At 50.0% G+C, this 18,940-nt stretch overlaps 1 protein-coding gene across 7 annotated transcripts in view; it reads left to right on the top strand.

Annotated features, from left to right (window-relative positions):
- Positions 1-2,285: 2,285 nt before the first annotated feature.
- RHBDF1 (rhomboid 5 homolog 1) overlaps positions 2,286-18,940 on the top strand; it is a 96,160-nt gene continuing 79,505 nt past the window's right edge. For 2 of the 7 annotated variants that reach the window (XM_039490717.1, XM_039490723.1), the window contains exon 1: positions 4,495-4,752. The gene's annotated coding sequence lies outside the window, so the exon portion shown is untranslated. Of the gene's footprint in view, positions 2,346-4,311; positions 4,332-4,493; positions 4,753-5,388; positions 5,444-18,940 lie in introns of those variants that run through there. The other 5 variants (XM_039490724.1, XM_039490721.1, XM_039490722.1 and 2 more) reach the window with 5 other exon arrangements.

Genomic DNA, 18,940 nt, shown 5'->3' on the forward strand with positions numbered 1-18,940 from the left:
ATTTAAAGGGCTCTGGGCAGCCCTGGCGGCGGCAGCGGCGGGGGGGCGCTCCAAGCAGGGGAGAAAAAACATTGGTGGGGCAGAGCCCCTGCTTGGGATTTATTCATGGGGCTAAAGCCCCAGAGCCCCATATAAGTCGGCGCCTATGGTCACAAGTAAAGTATCAGAGGGGTAGCCGTGTTAGTCTGGTTCTGTAGAAGCAGCAAAGAATCCTGTGGCACCTTATAGACTAACAGAAGTTTTGCAGCATGAGCTTTCGTGGGTGACTACTGCTTGCATCCGAAGAAGTGGGTAGTCACCCACGAAAGCTCATGCTGCAAAACTTCTGTTAGTCTATAAGGTGCCACAGGATTCTTTGCTGCGGTCACAAGTAACTTTCAATTCAAAAAAATATCGAGTTCTTAATTTTCAGCAGAGTCCAAAACAACTGCATTCTAACAATGGACCTCAGTCCACATCAATGGAATGTGGACTGAAGGAGAGAAATGTTAACCACGTTATTTGTTATTTTGCTCCACACAAAGCACATAATCAATTCTGCATTATCATGCCATTTGTTATCCTCTGGCCAATGGAAAAATAGAATGTTCTAATCAAATTTAATCAAGACTGTTTGCAAACAGCTGATTTAGAAGGAAAGCCCTGGGGATGACCTGCCTTTCAGGACCACCAGATACCTGATATATTCTGTTCTATTCTGTACAGGTTTTTGTGCCATGCTCATCCCCACAGCACATGAACACCTTTCAGTAGTGCATTAAGCAATATGACTAACATGTCACATGTTGTTTGTTCTCTTATCCTCTCCAAAGAGTGAGACGTGCAGTGGAGTGTTCTTTTTTGGTAGCGGTTTATATAGATCTCTCCTCACCTCAGGTGTTTGGCCTCTTGCTCTGACCTGTTTCAGGGTGGGATCTTGTGAGTCTCCTACTCTGTGAATGTTAGTAGAGAGCAATGTGCTTGGGTCCATTCCATTCACAGAGTAGGAGAGGTATGCTCAGAGAGACGAGAAAGGGGACAGAGCAAGCAGCCATTGCTAACACCACCAATTGAGCTACCAGTTATCTACAGGTGTTTCTCTAGAACTGGTCCAACTAGTCATTGTAAAGCTTTGTCTTAAATCATCTCATCAGAGATATCTGCAAACTGGCATGAACTAGTTCACTTAAAGTTGCAGCATACTGGTCTGTGAAAGGGACAGGGAAAATGTAATTGTACATAGTGAGAGCCTGTTGGCCAGCGGTGATGGGGAGTGTAGTGTACACTATGGGAATGTATGAGGGTGAGGATAATATTTCAGTGAAAGAAAATTATTTGTCTCATATTAAAATTCCATGTGCTGGTGGGTGGAGGCTAATAATGAGCAGCAGTGTCTCTGAACCACATGCTGGCTCCAAATTGCTCTTTTGGGAGGTGCTGAAGGGACTTGTAGATTTATCTCTTTTATTTCTGTTACTGGACAATTTTTTGCCTGGTTTGTGTGGTTGGAGCATCTGGAAATAATCTGGAATTGTTGAATTGCTTCAGTAGAAAGGAGCTTTGAGAATGGTCAGTCTGTGCCTTGAGTAAGCCCAGCCCTCTGTAGCAGTAACTAACAGCAGAGGCTATTGCTTTGCTCACACCATGACCAATGAGAGGGGCTGTGGATAGACAGACAGTCAGTCATTCTCTGGAGGGCTCCCTTTTAAGCACTCTCAGAGTATTCACGGATTTCCCTGTTGATATGGGTGTGAATAGGAATGTGTTGGGGTGGGTGTGGTGGAGATGAGCTAATTCTTCCTTGGGAGTGTAGTTCCCGGGCAGCCCCCACACTCCTCCTTTCTCAACTGCATTTTGTAATTCAGATCATTAAGGTGAAAAGCAGGAAGCAGTAATGCTGCAAACAAGGCAGCAATTTTGAAGGTGGGGTGGGAGAACTCCAGAATAAAAATGGTATACATTTAAAACAAAAGGGGAAAAAAATAACATAGTGCTGGAAAATTGGGACCAGAGGGTGGGCTAATGGCAGGGCCAGCACAGGGTGAGTAAAGAAAGTGTTAATGAAGTGCCAAGAAATGGAGGGAGGAAAAACAAGGGCCCTAGAATATGAAGAGCTGAGGGGTGGATAATAGTGGGCAGGTAACAGAGGCTGGAGAATTGGAAATAGGACAACTATGAAACAGAGTGTGAAGGACATAGCTGCCAAATTTTGTGCAGCTCCATATGACATTCATTCACATTATAAAATGGAATAATTTGCATATAATAGTAAATACACATTTTTAAAAATGGTGTGGATTTCTTACAGGTGAAAAAAGCAGCCCTGGTGAATGAAACCTTCAGTTTATCTACAGAGCAGCACTAAGGTGAGCTTCCCCCACTCACTACCCTACCAGCCTAGGTTATGGGATAAGTCAGTCTCTGTGACCATTCCAGTTCTTGGCCTTTCTACCAATTAGTTCAAAGTGTGGGGGTAAGAGTGTTATGTGGGAGCTGGAGCTGAGATACTTTCACCCCAAATGTATCTTGCATCAAGGCCACCAAATGCCCATTAGAGAGGAACAACTAAATTCCAGCTTAGCTGGGCTGCTTTCGGACTACTGACCTACAGGGAAAAGGCACTGAAGCCTGTTAGTATCATCCTTAGGCATCCAGTGCCTATAAGTGCTAATATGACACCCTCAAGAGGGAGGTTATTTTCTGGGAAAATATGTTTATTAAATCTAGTTCTGACCTCTTCCAAGTTCACACAAGCAACACTGCGTGTGGCCTCTTTCACACAACCCTTGTGTGTCTCACCCCATGCTGAAAGAGGCAGCTCCCATTAATCAAAACACAAACCCTAAATATGCAGCACTGAAACAGACACAACATCCACATTCATCTCTTAGTATAATATTTTGCAATATAAAATGATTTAAACAGTTTTCCCAAGGGCCTCACACTAATTTGCATATACTTCTTTTCCTCCTACCATGAGCAGTATTGGAACTCAGGCTGTTCAGGTGGGATGAGGGAAAGCATATTTTTGTCCTTGATGAGAAGCAGCCCATACTAGCTTCAGCATACACTTTATCTGCAGGTTACACAGCTATTTGTGAACTAGCACTAGAATGCTGGGTTATCAGCATTCTTGGGTTCTCTCCTTGGCTCTGAGAGCAGAGCCTGGTCTAATGGTTAGTTACAGCACAGACAAGTGTAGCAAAGCCCCTGGCTGAGTTGTCCACAGGGAATAAGCCTCTTGATGTAAAAGTTTAGCTTGAGTGGTAGTGGTAGAAGCTCAAAAGACAATGCATATTAGGTATAGAGACCGTAGCAGGATCTGTGAAAGGACTGAATGATAGCTGCTCCCCCAAAATCAAGGGATGAGGCTTGGGCAGGGGCGGCTCTACCGTTTTGGCCGCCCCAAGAAGTCATGCGCGGGAAGCGCCCCGGAGCCGCGGGAGCAGCAGACCTCCCGCGGGCATGACTGCAGAGGGACCGCTGGTCCCGCGTGGCTCGGCTGGACCCCCCGCGACTGCGGACGGTTGTGGTCCGGCGGCTCGCTTGAGCTGCCGCAGTCATGCCTGCGGGAGGTCCAGCCGAGCCGCGGGGCAGCGCCCCCTCGCAGTCATGCCTGCGGCAGGTCGGTCGTCCGGGCTCCGGTGGACCGACTGCGGCAGGTCCGCCGGCCCAGCCTGCCGCCCCCCCCCCCCGGCGGCAGGGGACGGGCCAGCAGCGGCAGGATGAGCTGGGGCCCCAGCCTTTTGCCGCCCCCTAGATTTTGCCGCCCTAGGCACCAGCTTGTTTTGCTGGTGCCTAGAGCCGCCCCTGGGCTTGGGTTAATCCGAATTGTGAAGTGCACTAATGTAATAAGAGCAGTCCTTGATGAAACTCTTCACTGAGCTCAGTGCCCCTTCTCTAAAGCTATACAGGGCTTTGTGAAGCACTGCCGGTGTAGTGGCACGAACTGCAACGGGCACATTTCCCCAACAGTAGCAGTTACTGCCATGTAAGGATGGCCTTTGCTTACCCAGAACAATTTGTTACCTCTGGACCTTTCACATCTCCTGGTCCTGGGGCAGATTTCGCATCCTCTAGTCCAGTGGGTCTCAAGCGGGGGTACACCGTACGCAGAGGTCTTGCAGGGGGTACATGGGGCAGATCCCCGAGGCATAGGGTGGAGGAACACTGGGAAAAGGCGAAGGGAGCCCCGGGACTACTTAAGGCTTGCCAGCACAATGAAAGTTACTCCCTACTACATGAGGGTGCGAAGCTGAAGTGGAGCAACTGTTCCGGAAGAGCCGCAAGTGTGGACATTTCTGGACCGGGAGTTCCCCACGGGCCATGGGATGGGGCATCTCCCTGGCTGGGTGAGGGGCTGCCCGGCTGAGCCGCTTCCGTTGGGCTCAGGGGGCAGCTGCCCCGCACCGCCACCAGCAGCATTCCTGCGCCGTGACTCAGCGCAGATAGCGAGCCGCGGCGCTCGGACGGGCGGGCGGCCACCACCCCGGCGGGAAGGGCATGGGGATGCGTGGCGGAGCCGCGGGCGCACGACGCAGTTCCTCTGCCGGGCGCCGGCTGCCGAGCGCGGCGCGGCTCGGATTTGCATGCTCGGGCTGTGAATGGCGTTGCCGGCCGGCCGCCCGGCCCCTGGCACGGGGGCGGAGTCTGCGCTGCCTGCTCTGGGCTAGTTTGCAAGCGGGGGCCCCTTAGCCGCACCGGGGCGGCCCGATCGCTGGATCTGTCGCTCGCTGCTGGGCGGGCCCCGCGCGGAGCCGAGACGGCTGCCCGGTGAGTGTGGCTGCCCGGCGCTGGGGGCCGGGCGGGCGCCGCCGCGGGGGACGGCCCCGGGGCCCTCGGAGGGGAGCAGGGGGTGCGGCCGCGGGCCGGCCGCTGGGCCCAGGCAGGGAGAGGCGCCTCAGCACGGCGGCAGCCCCGGACCCAGCTTCGCCGGGCGGGCAACCGTTGGGGCGCCGGGCTCGGTGCTGCCCCGAGGAGCCGCCTCAGCCCGGCTCCAGCGAGGCAGGGCTCGCCACCGCCGCCCCTCAGCCTGGCGCGCACGTGAGCTGCGGGCTCTGCTGCCGGCCACCTGCCGAGAGGGCGGCCCGAGACGGCGCCGCTCGGCGTCCCGCCCGGGAGCCCCCGGCTGGCGGGTTCCCTGGGGGCCGTGTGGGTCCCGCGCCCTCGGGTGGGGCGAGCTCCCTCAGGACTCAGCCCCGGCTTGGCTTGGCCTAGAGGCCGGAGTCTCCTGAGTCGCGGAGGGACTGGGCGCTCCCGGCCGCGGGGTGGGGTGCACGGTGCACGCTGCCCGGGCTGGGGGACGGGACAGGACGGGGCTGGGCGACGAGCGGTGGTGTACGTGTGAGTTTGTAACCCCAAAGGCCGGGCCCGAGAGCCAGAGTCGAGTTACTGCCGCCAAACCGTTACTGATCCGACAGTCAGAAGGCAGCTGAGCCCACCGCTCTTTGTAACCTAAAACCGGGTAAACAGCTTGGGCTGGGATCTGGTGCGCTGAGAGCCGAGCCTGAGCCCTAGCAGGCCGGGGTCTGTCCAGCCACACAGCCTGGAGATGGAAATTAAGTGGTTGATACTTGTTGCAGGCATCCAGTCTGGCTTCATTTCCTCTTGGGCCCTGGGGATGATCCCAGAGGAAAGTGAGGTGGTGGTGGTGAAGCAAATTCCGTGTGGAAAGCACTGGCTGGAGCAGGATGCTGGGGGAAGTTAATTCAGGCATTAAGGTCCTTTGTTACTTGCTGTGGGAGTGGGATCCACACTTGGGAATGCTGGAGTTTGCAGTTGCACTAAGGCTGGAGATCTGCTCCTGGGTGCAGCCAGTAACGTTCTTCTATTTGGAATCTGGCCTGGAGAGAGGAGGGGATGTATGACAGTTCCTGGACATGTTCGCAATTGTGGGGAAATCTCAACAGATTCTATACTGTGATGTGCACATCCCCCAAATAGTTTTGTTGGAATTAGTCTAGTGAATCTCCCTCAGCTGGCAAGAGCCCCTGGTGGACACTAGTGTGAGAAATGTCAGGCAGCCCCTATTCCGAGGAATGCCTGAGTGTAGCTGTGAGCAAGCCTGGACTGCATACTTGGGCTGGAGTTTAATATCTGTCCCGCTTAGTAACTCATGGGTATGTTGTAGGGTTTCAAGGCAAGTGATCAACAGGCAGTAACCTGGCTCTGTGCTAAGATATCCTTCCCTCAAAAATTTCTTATCCTGCAGTGCACATGTGCATTCCTCAGGACTCTAACTTTCAAACAGGTTCAGCTCACTGGGTGCATATTGGGTGCTGCTTGGGCAGAAGCTGGGATAGCCAGGCAGCTTCAATGGTCCTATTCAGAGGACCTGTCCCCTGCTGGCTCCTTGTTGTCTCTTCCTGTCGCAGGCCCTGCTGGCCCAGTACCAGCAACAGCTCTGCCTCGCAATGTAATCCCCACTAGTATGTGGGGGTGTCACAAGGGCAGTCCAGCTCCTCACTCTGCCTCATGGGCCACACTCAGGAAAGAAAAGGCTCAATCCGTATCCTTTCTGCTAGCTGCTCTACCGAGGCAGCTGAGGATAACGCCTGACACAGGGCTTGGTGGAGCACATAGCTTGAAGCACAGACACCTGGGGATGCTCTTAGTTACACCGGGAGCCATCTTGGCCTTTAGCCAGCCCAGGACTGGGGAAGCAGAAAGATAGTTTTGAGTCACCCCCTTTCCCTGTTCTCCTCGGGGTGGCAAGTGTAAACTCAGTCCAGCTGAGGATGGAGCCTTAGATCTTCAGATGGCTCTTGGATTCAGGAAGAAACATGTTTGTCACCAAATGCAGCCTGACTGCTTGGACAGCAGCCCTGAGGAGCCCTTGGCTATTGATAACATTCTCAGAGTCACTGAAACGTGAGTGAGACAGGCCCCATGAGCTCACTAGTTCAGTCCTGGCACTGTTTCGCTCCATAGATTGCAGACAATATCATTGAGATGAGAATATTTTCATGCTACTGGCACTCCACACAAATGGCACACCGCTAACTGCACTCATTGTGTAAATTGCCTAGATGGCATGCTCATGGCCTTGGGACATGGGAGTCATGAGAAATTAATTTGCACTAACCTGCCTGAGTCCAGTGAAGGGCAAAATACACTGTGTGGGGCAGAATCCATGGCATGCTAATGTCCCCCAGGGCCACCCAGAGGATTCTGGGGGCCTGGGGTCTTCGGCGGCGGGGAGCCCCCGCTTCGGCGGTAATTCGGCGGCAGGGGGTCCTTCTGCTCTGGGACCCGCCGCCGAAGTGCCCCAAAGACCCGTGGCGGAGCCCCCCGCTGCCGAATTACCGCCGAAGCGGGGGGGACCCGCCGCTGAAGTGCAGCCGGGTCTTCGGCGGTAATTCGACGGCGGGGGGCCCCCGCCGCGGGTCTTTGGGGCACTTTGGCGGCGGGTCCTGGAACGGAAGGGCACCCTGCCGCCGAATTACCACTGAAGACCTGGCTGCACTTCGGCAGCAGGTCCTGCTTTGGCGGTAATTCGGCGGCGGGAGGTCCTTCTGCCCCGGAGCGGTAGGACCGCCCGCTGGCGAAGACCGGGAGCGGAAGAAGCACTGGGGGCCCCGTTCCAGGGGCCTCGAAAAACTCTTGTGGGGGCCCCTGCGGGGCCCGGGGCTTGGGGCAAATTGCCCCACTTGCCCCCCCCTCTGGGCGGCCCTGACGTCCCCCATTAGGCAGAAAATTTCCAAAGTAAGTAAAAGTAGTCAAGCAAATTGACCTCCAGCCTTTCCTTGGGGAGCCGACTCCACAGTTTGATATTTCTCCGTGTCAGGGAGTTTCCCTGATATCCAGACTGAAGATTTATACCCCCATTACAGCTGGTTGTTTCCTGTAAATAATCCTAAATAATTCTTCCCCTTCTTTGATGTCTACTCCCTTCATGCTCCTGGAGTCAATAGCTACTATACCTTCCCTGCCCCAGCTGATAGACACACAGCATGCAAGTGGGGCCTTCTGTATTTATTAGGGCTTTCAAGTGATTAAAAAAATTATTAATGATTAATCGTGCGATTAAACAATAATAGAATACTATTTATATAAATATTTTTGGATTTTTTCCACATTTTCAAATATATTGATTTCTATTGCAACACAGAATACAAAGTGCACAGTGCTCACTTTACTTTTTATTATGAATATTTGCACTGAAAAATAGTATTTTTCAATTCACTTAATACAAGTACTGTAGTGCAATCTCTTTATCATGAAACTTGAACTTACAAATACAGAATTATGTAACTTGCAAAGATAACTGCATTCAAAAACAAAACAATGGAAAACTTTAGAGCATACGAGTCCACTCAGTCCTACTTCTTGTTCAGCCAATCGCTCAGACAAACAAGTTTGTTTATATTTGCAGGAGATAATGCTGCCCATTTCTTGTTTACAATGTCACTTGAAAGTGAGAACAGGTGTTTGCATGGCATTGTTGTAGCTGGTGTTGCAAGTTATTTACATGCCAGATGTGTTAAAGATTCATATGTCCCTTTATGCTTCAGTCACCATTCCAGAGGACATGCATCCATGCTAATGATGGGTTGTGCTCGATAACGATCCAAAGCAGTGCAGACCAATGCATGTTCATTTTCATCATCTGAGTCAGATGTCACCAGCAGAAGGTTGATTTTTTTTTTTTTGGTGGTATAGTTTCAGCATCGGAGTGTTGCTCTTTTAAGACTTCTGAAAGCATGCTCCACACCTCGTCCCCCTCAGATTTTGGAAGGCACTTCAGATTCTTAGATCTTGGACTGAGTGCTGTAGCTATCTTTAGAAATCTCACATTGGTCCCTTCTTTGCGTTTTGTCAAATATGCATTGAAAGTGTTCTTAAAACAAACAACATGGTGGGTCATCATCCATATAACATGAAGTATATGGCAGAGTGAGGGGAAAAAACAGCAGGAAACGTACAATTCCCCCCCAAGGAGTTCAGTCACAAATTTAATTAACACATTTTTTTAACTAGCGTCATCAGCATGGAAGCATATCCTCCGGAATGGTGGTCAAAGCTTGAAGGGGCACACAAGTTTTTAGCATATCTGTTACATAAATATCTTGCAACGCCAGCTACAAAAGTGCCAGGTGAATGTCCGTCCTCAGTTTCAGGTGATCTTGTAAATAAGAAGCGGGCAGCATTATCTCCCGTAAATGTAAACAAATTTGTTTCTCTTAGCGATTGGCTGAGCAAGAAGTAGGACTGAGTGGACTTGTAGGCTCTAAGGTTTTACATTGTTTTGTTTTTGAGTGTAGTTATATAACCAAAAAAGCCTACATTTGTAAGTTGTGCTTTCACAATAAAGAGATTGCACTATGGTACTTGTATGAGGTGAATTGAAAAATACTAGTTTTTGTTTATCATTTTTACAGTGCAAATATTTATAATAAAAATAATATAAAGTGAGCAGTGTACACTTTGTATTCTGTATTGTAACTGAATCAATATATTTGAAAATGTAAAAAAACATCCAAAATATTTAATAAATTTGTTGATATTCTATTGTTTAACAGTGCAATTAAAACTGCAATTACTCACGATTCTTTTTTTGAGGTAATTGTGCGAGTTAACCGATTAATTGACAGTCCTAATATTTATTGGCTAATTTTTTTTTCGTTACATAGTGTGAAGTATATGAGTGTTTCTGTACTAATGAGTACTGGCCAGGGCCAGGAAGACCAGGGGCATTCCCAGTACAAGCCTTGGTATTGGCTGCTGATTCCCCAGCCAGTTTGCACTGCTTAGTGTTGGTGTACACAGAGTTGATCAGGGATGTCTCCAAGGCAAGCAGGAAGTTGATTCCTTTCTTCCTGTTTTTGTCCCCCTGGCTGCTTATTTCCTCTGAGAGGAAAAGCTGCATTTCTGCAGTAAAGGAAAAAATATCCATATGTAATGAGCAGGGAACAAAATGGGATGCAGGGAGGTGAAGTCTGTTATGAACTAAGCATGGGCAAGAAAAGGCTAGATTGTTGTGACTCCTATAACTTTACCTGAGTGGTAGAACCCCTCTTACCCATTGCACCATTCCCCCATAAAATTAGCATCTCTGACCCAACCAGAGATGGCACCACACTCACAGAAAGTGAGGGCTGGTCTACACTAAGGGGAAAAATCGATATAAGATACTTCGACTTCAGCTACGTTATTCACGTAGCTGAAGTTGCGTATCTTATATCGATAACTTACCCATCCTCACGGCGCGGGATCGATGTCCGGGGCTCTCCATGTCGACGCCGCGGCGGTGGAGTTCCGGAATCGATAGAAGCGCGTTCGGGGATCGATATATCGCGTCTAGATGAGACGCGATATATCGATCCCTGAAAAATCGATCGCTACCCGCCGATACGGCGGGTAGTGTAGACGTAGTCTGAGTCGTCACCCCAGACTGGCCATGGCACCACATCCATAGAAAGTGAGCTGGGAATAGAACTCAGGTTTCTTGAGTCCCAGTCCAATGCTCTCTAACACACTTTCTCTCTAGCTGCTGTAACTTATGGCAGCCTGTCTCAGGCTAATTGTGAGCTGCTGGGCAGCCCAGAATCCTTTAGGGCCTGCTCCCCGCACACTGCCTACATTGTAGCCTGCAAAGGGGCAGCATAGGATGACTTGCAAAGCCTGTATACTCAGCCTGGGCTGGGGGAATTCTTCCTTGGCCCCTTGCATCACCCTTTTAATGCCAGTGTGCCGCAGCATGTAGCTGCTCTGTGGAGTTTGGAGTGGGGGACAGAATCTGCCCTTTTATCTCCCTCATCCTGGTTCTGCCACAGTTCCCTCAAAGGGCAGTTGCTCTGCACATGACCACGTATTATTGGCGTTCTCTTCTTGGTGAGCTTCTGTAGATGAAGGCTGATCAGTGCTGTGCAGTGTTGAGTGAAAAGCAGCACCCACACAGCTAGTCCTGCTCTGGGACTTTGCTTGAGAAGCTTTTTAAAGCAATACACTTGCAAAAAATTTGAATACAAACTGGCTTTTCTGGTTTCAGGTATAGCTGGGAGCTGCCCAAATTTCAGGAATGTCTCGCTCTGTGCAAGGCAGGCCCATAATTGGGGCCAGTTGCTGCTGGATACAGGGCAGAGCATTGATTGTGTGTGGAGCATGCACCAGTTCCCTAGCGTGTACGTCCATTTCACACCTTGGTCCTGTGAGTTATGGGCCGCAGACATGGTGCCTCAGTCACAGGCTCTCATCCTCTCTGAAGGGGATTGCTTTTGTCTTGGTGCCTTCAGAGGGAGAACAGACTCTTCCCAACTAGCTGTTGTTTCTCCCTTGTGCACAGAAGGAGATAGTAGTACTGGCATAAAGAGACCTCAGAGGATGGGGCCTCACTTGTCCTTCATGTGCACTAGTGGTCATGTCCATCCCATCAAGGGGTAATTGCGTCCTATTAGGGTATTAGGAGTTAACCCCAGCAGTCCCCAGCATTGAGAGGGAATAAACCCCAATAGGGTTAGTGGGAGTTATCTGCTGTCCCTATCCGTGGGGGTATTCGACCCTATTAGTATTGGTTGGCATTTCTCCCCAGCATTGAAATATTGACTTGTAGGGCACTGGTCCCTTAGGGGCACCTCCCAGCTTATTTGTTCTACTCTGGTAACGGAAAGCTGATATAATTGGACATTGGTGTAGAGAATCACTTTCCTGGCTCATGATGTGGGGAGCCTTTTTTCACTGAGGGAAACAGGGTGTGGCAAGAGTGCTGCTGCTCTCCAGCATGTCCCAGCTTCCAGACTGACCCAAAGGGACCACTAGCTAGGTGTACCTTACAGCAGCCCTGAAGCTGCTCTAAATTGTGCCAAGGACTGGACTGACCCCATGGGGAGCGGCAAGGATGACGGTCAGCCACTTTTATGTCCCACCCATCTCATTGTGTCAGGCACAGCTGAGGATTTGAGGGGGTCTTGTTACCATATTTTCAAACACAGTTAGGCTAAGACATGGGAAGAGCCTTTTGCCTATTGCAAACCCTCTGGCATCTGTGTTAAACACAGAGCTGAACTTGTCAGGGACTGGCTGTGTTAAGTGCTCCCTGTGAATGCAGCATGACAGACCATAGTAACACCATGCTGGCTTCATCCTTGCTTGAAAACACTTGGCATGCAGAGTCCTCTGGTGTTAGCTGGAATCAGGTTCAGACCTGACCAAAATAAGTGTGAGCTTGTGCTTAGTGTAGGGCAGGCCTGCAGGGTGCATGCAAACATCAGGGTATTAGCTTTCGGTCAGTAAAACATCAAGGGATTAGCTTTGGGTCCTCTCTGAGGGACTGCAACCGTGTCGTGGTGGAGAGGCTTGCGTGGGCTAAAGACCCTCAGAGGTACATCGTCCGGAGCTTTTATATTCCTGGTAGGGTCCCCCTTGGCGAGCAGGTCTGAGGTAAGGCTGCTGACAAACTGCGGTCCAAACTTCACAAGACCCCAACGGCGGATCAGGGGCATATGGAGGACCTTTTAGTACTCTGTGGCTGTGAAGGCGGATGAGGGCCGCAGAAGGAGGGAGGCCCCTGGTTGTCTTGGATCCCCTTGCCACTGAGTCAGGGTTTTCCTCCTGTAAAGTCTCGTGTGGTCACTGCCTGTGTAACTGTTTCCCCACATTAAAAGATTTCAAGCACAGGCCTCTGCCAAATGGCTCTCACCTGCACAAAACCCTGCAGTGATGGATGAGTGGTGGTGAAGACAGGAGCAGTGATTTCTGGGAGTCTTCAATCACAAATCTGCACACAGGTGGCAGCTGTGCGATGGATGAGGCAGAAGTGCATTTCCGCAGCAGTGGCTGTGACTGAGCAGGCCTCTTTAGGATCCCCTCTGCTCACCCTAGATGGGGAGGGTGCTAGAAAAGCCCCAAACATAGGCTGTCTCTCACTTTTCTGACTGGATGGCTGCATCCAGTGGGATCACTCAACTGCATGGCCGAAACGAGAGATAAGACGATGCATTTCGCCACCTGGAAGGTCTGCACCCTTATGGACTCTCAGCACAGTGAATGCCCAGAAGGAAGAACTGCCATAATTGCCAGAGAATTGGCAAGACTCAGCATTGACATTGCAGCCCTTAGTGAGACCCGCTGGGCCGGTGAGGGCCAATTAAAAGAGGATGGAGGTGGCTACACCTTCTTTGGAAAAGAAAGCCATCTGAAGAGAGATGCATTCATGGAATTGGCTTTGCCATCAAAAATAAGATCACCAATCAGCTATTGGAGCTTCCTGTGGGAGTCAACGAATGTCTCATGACGCTTCGGGTCGAGCTCAGCAACAACCAGTATGCTATAGTCATCAGTGCATACGCCCCAACACTTGATGATGAGAGAGACAAGAAGAAGCAATTTTATGGTGCTCTTGATGCAGTCCTCACAGCCACACCTAAGGCAGACAAACCCATCCTCCTGGGAGATTTCAATGCCAGAGTTGGATGGGACTCCCAACTCTGGAGCAGCACAATAGACAAAGAAGGGGTGGAAATGTAAACCCCGATGGTATTCTCCTCCTCAGCAAATGTGTGGAGCATGACTGGCTCATTATAAATACCATCTTTAGGCAGAGTAACAAATGAAGACCACCTGGAACATCCTTGGTCCAAACACTGACACCTCCTTGGCTATGTTATAGTCAGAGCTTGAGATTACACCGATGTCCGTATAACATGAGTCATGAAAAGTACGGATCCCTGTTGGACAGACCATCAATTAGTAAGATCAGTCACGTATCTGCAACTCACTCCACCACACCGCAAACACCCAAAGGCTAAGTGAAAGTGGTATAATGTCAAAGCACTTCAAGACCAAGCTAGCTGCAAGACATTCCAACACCTCTCTGAGAAACTCTCTAACTTGCCTGATAACATCACTGACATTCAAGAATACTGGGATCAACTTAAAAATATGATTCACAGTGCATGTGCTGAAACTATAGGATATTCCACTCCTTGGCACCAAGACTGGTTTGACGAAAACAACAAGGAAATCCTTGCATTAATTCAACAGAAAAGAACTGCATTCTCTAACCGGCAAAATGATTCCTCTAATCAATAAAAACACAAGGCTTATCACCTGCTCAGAGCTGAAGTTCAAAGAAGGCTATGTGACATCAAAAATAAGAGGTGGTAAGAGAAGGCCTCTGGGATCCAGGGTTTCATAGATCAGAATGATATGAGAAGATTTTTTCAAGCAACAAAAGCTATATATGGGCCAAGCTCCAAAGGCCCAACCTCCTTAGGTTCTTAGGATGGCTCTACCCTCCTCAAGGACAATGCGGCTGTTAAACAATGCTGGAAGGAGCACTTTGAAAGCCTACTAAACTGTGAATCCATGGTCTCTGAAGACACTATCGAGTTTGTTCCACAACACTCGGCAGTGGGACACCTTGCTGATCCCTCATCTTCTAAGGAGGTCCAGCGTGCTGTCATCCGGACGAAAAAAATCACGAGACACCAGGCCCAGGCGGCATCCCAGCTGAGGTTTTTAAAGCTGGTGGAATAATGCTCCAGCACAAACTTTGCAAACTCCTCGACAAAATCTGGACCTGTGAAGAAATTCCACCCGACTTTAAGAGCGCCAATATTGTTACAGTATTCAAGAAAGGGGATAAATCTTTGTGTGGGAACTACAGAGGTATTGTCCTCCTCTCCATTGTATGGAAGATCCTTGCCTGGATCCTACTACATCGCCTTCTCCCCCTTGCCAAGGAACTCCTCCCTGAATCACAGTGTGACTTCAGGCCATCCTGAGGCACAACTGACATGATCTTCATGGCATGATAGATTCAGGAGAAGTGAAGAGAGCAACACCATGAACTGTTCATGGCATTCATTGATCTAACCAAGGCCTTCGACTCTATTATGATGCTCTAAGGAAGGTGCTCTGTGGTAGGTTTGGTTGTCCACAGATATTCATTTCCGTCATCAGACTATTCCATGATGAGATAACTGCCACCATTCTGTGCAACGGCTCAGAGACCGAACCATTCATCATTTGCACTGGTGTCAAACGGCTGTGTCATTGCTCCAACACTCTTCTCCATTTACCCTGCCGTGTTCCTGATTCTCATCCGCGACCGCCTTCCTGATGGAATCAGAGTATTGTATGGATGGTCAACTGCTCAATCTCCAACATCTCCAGACAAAATCTAAGATAATGAGAATTGGCTTCACTGATTCAGTATGCAGATGACTGCGTCATTCTTGTACACGCAGAGGATGACCTGCAAAGTACCCTAAATCTTTTTGCAGATGCCTATCACAGCCTGGGTCTTTCTCTCAACATTGGGGGAAAACAAGTTACTCTACCAGCCTTCACCTGCACAAACTACTCTTCATACTCCACAAATCACCATCAGCAGACAACCCATGGAAAATGTGGACCATTTTCCATACCTTGGCAGCCAGTCTCCCAAACAGCCGACGTTGAAACAGAAATTGAATACAGGATCTGCTGTGTCAGCCCATCCTTTGGAAGACTACTCAAACCAGCCTTCAATTATAGGGATCTGAAAACAGGCACCAAGATCTTGGTTTACAAGGCAGTTGTCATCCCCACTCTTCTCTAAGGGCTTGGCTACACTTGAGAGTTGCAGCGCTGGTGGAGGCTTTCCAGTGCTGCAACTTAGTAACTGTCCACACCTGCAAGGCACATCCAGCGCTGCAACTCCCTGGCTGCAGCGCTGGCTGAACACCTGGTCTGCTTGGGGTGTAGCGAGTGCAGCGCTGGTGATCCAGCGCTGCTCATCAAGTGTGGACACACACCAGCGCTGTTATTGGCCTCCAGGGTATTAGCAGATATCCCAGAATGCTTTTAACTAAATTACTCTTTGTTTTGTTATGCAGTCTCTCTTTGTTTTGTTGTGAGCTCGGAGCTCCGGAGCTCGGAGCTCCGGTGCTCCGGGAGCTGCTTATCTAAAAAACAAACACAGCTCCTGTTTGCTGTGATCAATCTGTACCTGACTGTGAACAATCAAATGAGAGAACCCCTGTGAATGAGGCAGGCAGGGAGTGAGTGTTTGCTTGACAGACAGCTGGGGCAGAGGGGAGAAAGGGAGTCCGTTGGATGCAGGCTGTTTGCAGTTAAGAATTAAGAGTAAGGGGTCGGGAACATTTTCTGATTTTGCAAGGCAGGAAGCTAACACACAGTGTTGGCTCCAAAAATCCACTCACTCTCTCTCCCCCGCTCCCTGTCACACTACACCCCACCCCACCCCCCTCTTTTGAAAAGCACGTTGCTGCCACTTGAACGCTGGGATAGCTGCCCATAATGCATCACTCCCAACAGCGCTGCAAATGCTCCAAATGTGGCCACACACCAGCGCTGGTAGCTGTGAGTGTGGCCACACACCAGCGCTGTTCCTACACAGCTGGATGACCAGCGCTGTAAACTCCCAGCACTGCAACTCTCAAGTGTAGCCAAGCCCTGAGAGTATGAGACCTGGGTAACTTATAGACGACATCTCAAGCAGCTGGAGTGGTTCCAACAGCACTGCCTCAGGAGAATTCTCAGGATCAGCTGGGAAGACTGATGTACTAACATCAGCATTCTCTCTGCAGCCAACATCACCAATATAGAAGCGCAGGTCATGAAACACCAACTCTGCTGGGCTGGCCACTGTGTCGGTATGCCTGACATACTGCTCCTGAAGCAAGCACTCTTCTCTCAGTTAAATCAAGGAAGAAGGGCTCACGGAGGGCAGCAGAAGCGCTTCAAAGACATACTGGAAGGGCACTTAAAAAGGGAAGCATCAACCCAACAAACTGGGAGGACTTGGTGTGGAACAGAACATTGTGACGCCACACCATACACCAAGCCACAGCTCCCTTTGAGGGGAACAGATGTGCTCATGAGACAGAGAAGCAACAAAGGAGAAAAGAAAGGGCACAACACTTCAGCCAACAGTTGCGTCCTTCAAGATTACACCTGTCACTTCTGTGGGAAAATTGGGCTCTTCAGCCAGTTAAAAACCCACCAATGAATCCCCTTGGCAGACATCATCCTCTCATCGAGCGATAGCCGAAAATGAAGAGATAGAGAAGCTTTCAGTCAGACATTCTACTGACAAAATGCACTCATCAGCAGGAGGGGTAAGAAAACAGACCATTTGGATTATTGGGACTGGCCCCAGCATCTGTCCCATCCCTGACTGCAGCGTTCACTACTCTCATGGACCAGTCTGGAATCTCTGGGTGATGGGTGCTGAGTAGTCTGTTGTGCTACCCAACAGCTCTGAATGTTCGGAGCCAAGTCCCAATATCTGATGAGGCATTCTTTTCTTTAGGGTTAGGCTTTTGCTCCTGGAGCTGCTCCTGTAACTCATTCTCCCTTTGTTCCTCTTTCTCACTTTCCTTATTTGCATTTCCTTTTGTTTTTCTGTCTCCTGCCCAAGCCTGCAGCCCAGAGTTGTGCACTTTGCCTCAGCTCTGTTTGCCCCAAGTCTAGGGAGAGGTGCTCTTACCGCCACAATTTAATATGCGTATTGAACATCCAGGGGATCACACCTGAGATTAGCCCTGGTCACTGTGAGTTTGCTGTGTGCTCTCAGCCCTAGATTTCTGAGTACTGAAGAGGAGAGACAGACTGGTCTCTCTCTTTTCCCCCTCTCCCCCCCATCCCCCTTTAATTCCTGTTTAAAGCCATGTGACAGAATGGAGACAGCTTGAGCCTCCTCATTCAGGGACAGTCCCAAGTTTTGCCCCTGCTGGTTGCAGAATCTGGGGTGTAGTACTACCCTGGCCATGTGCCATTCCACTCTCACTCTGCCCTCTTCCTTCATTCAGTTACCTCTGCCCCACTGGGGAAGCCCCCTCCCTGGCAGTGGAGGCAAATCTGCAGATATCCGCAGACCGTGTTTGCAGATCGTGGGATGGATGTGGATCCACATTTTATATCTAGAGCCTTGCAAATCTGCGGATATCTGCTTTATATCCACGGACCATGTTTGCGGATTGGATATGGATACAAATTTTGTATCCATGCAGGGCTCTAAGCACAGAGGCCCTTGCCTGGACATATTCCTGAGGGTCAGGTATGTTCCTCACACCTAATCTGTGGCTCTGTTGCTCCATGTAGATGGCACAAAAGGGCATTGGGCAGTGCTGAATCAGGCCCACTGTGTTCTTCAGAAATGTCCACTCTCCCCCTACCATGGGAATTCTGTGTAAACCCTCAAGTGAAAGCTGTAAGCTAATTCCCCTGTGGCTGGCTTGGCACTGACTCTGGCATTGCACGGCCCTCAGTCAAAATTAGGAGGCAGTTTTCCTCTTAAGATGCCATATAAGTAGCATGTTTGGTGTCTTGTAGGCTTCATGGGACTGGAGACATCTGGTGCAAATGTTTTGTGAGCTGTGTCACAATGCTCCATGGTGGGCTTTATCACAAGACAGAAAAAGAAACTTTGTTTAGGGTCCATAGTCCTTTGTCTCTGCATTCCAGCCCAGGGCAGTGATTAGCAGTCCTAGCACATTCTCGCTGGGGGCAGGCAGGGCCTGGGGCTAGGTCTTGCTGAGTGTAGCATGATAGGGCAGTTTATTCTGGGCTTCATGCTCAGCTATAATTAGCTGAAGTTTGACCCTCCTTAGACAAGCTGAGTTTCTGCACAATGTGAACACAGTCTGCACCAAGCAGGCTATCTGATACAGATAGGGTGACTAGATGTTAAGGGGAAGATATCGGGGGGCGGGGGGAGGGTTAACACTCACCTGTCTGGGAGTTTGGCGGCAATTCGGCGGAGAGCCCTTCAGTCGCGGATGGTCTTCGACGGTATTTCAGCGGGGAGGCAATAAACCTTGCACCAAAGACAGAAGCACCCGCCGCCGAAGACTGTCCGCGACTGAAGGACTCTCCGCCGAAGACCAGGAAACAAAATATCGTGACAAATGGCATCCCGATCGTACTCTGGTCAGGACACAGGACAAACTCCTGAAAATTGGGACAGACGTCTGGTCACCCTAGATACAGACAACATGACAAAGCAGCCCAGCCA

Source organism: Mauremys reevesii, linkage group 10 (assembly GCF_016161935.1).
Source record: "Mauremys reevesii isolate NIE-2019 linkage group 10, ASM1616193v1, whole genome shotgun sequence".
Taxonomy (NCBI): Eukaryota; Metazoa; Chordata; order Testudines; family Geoemydidae; genus Mauremys; species Mauremys reevesii.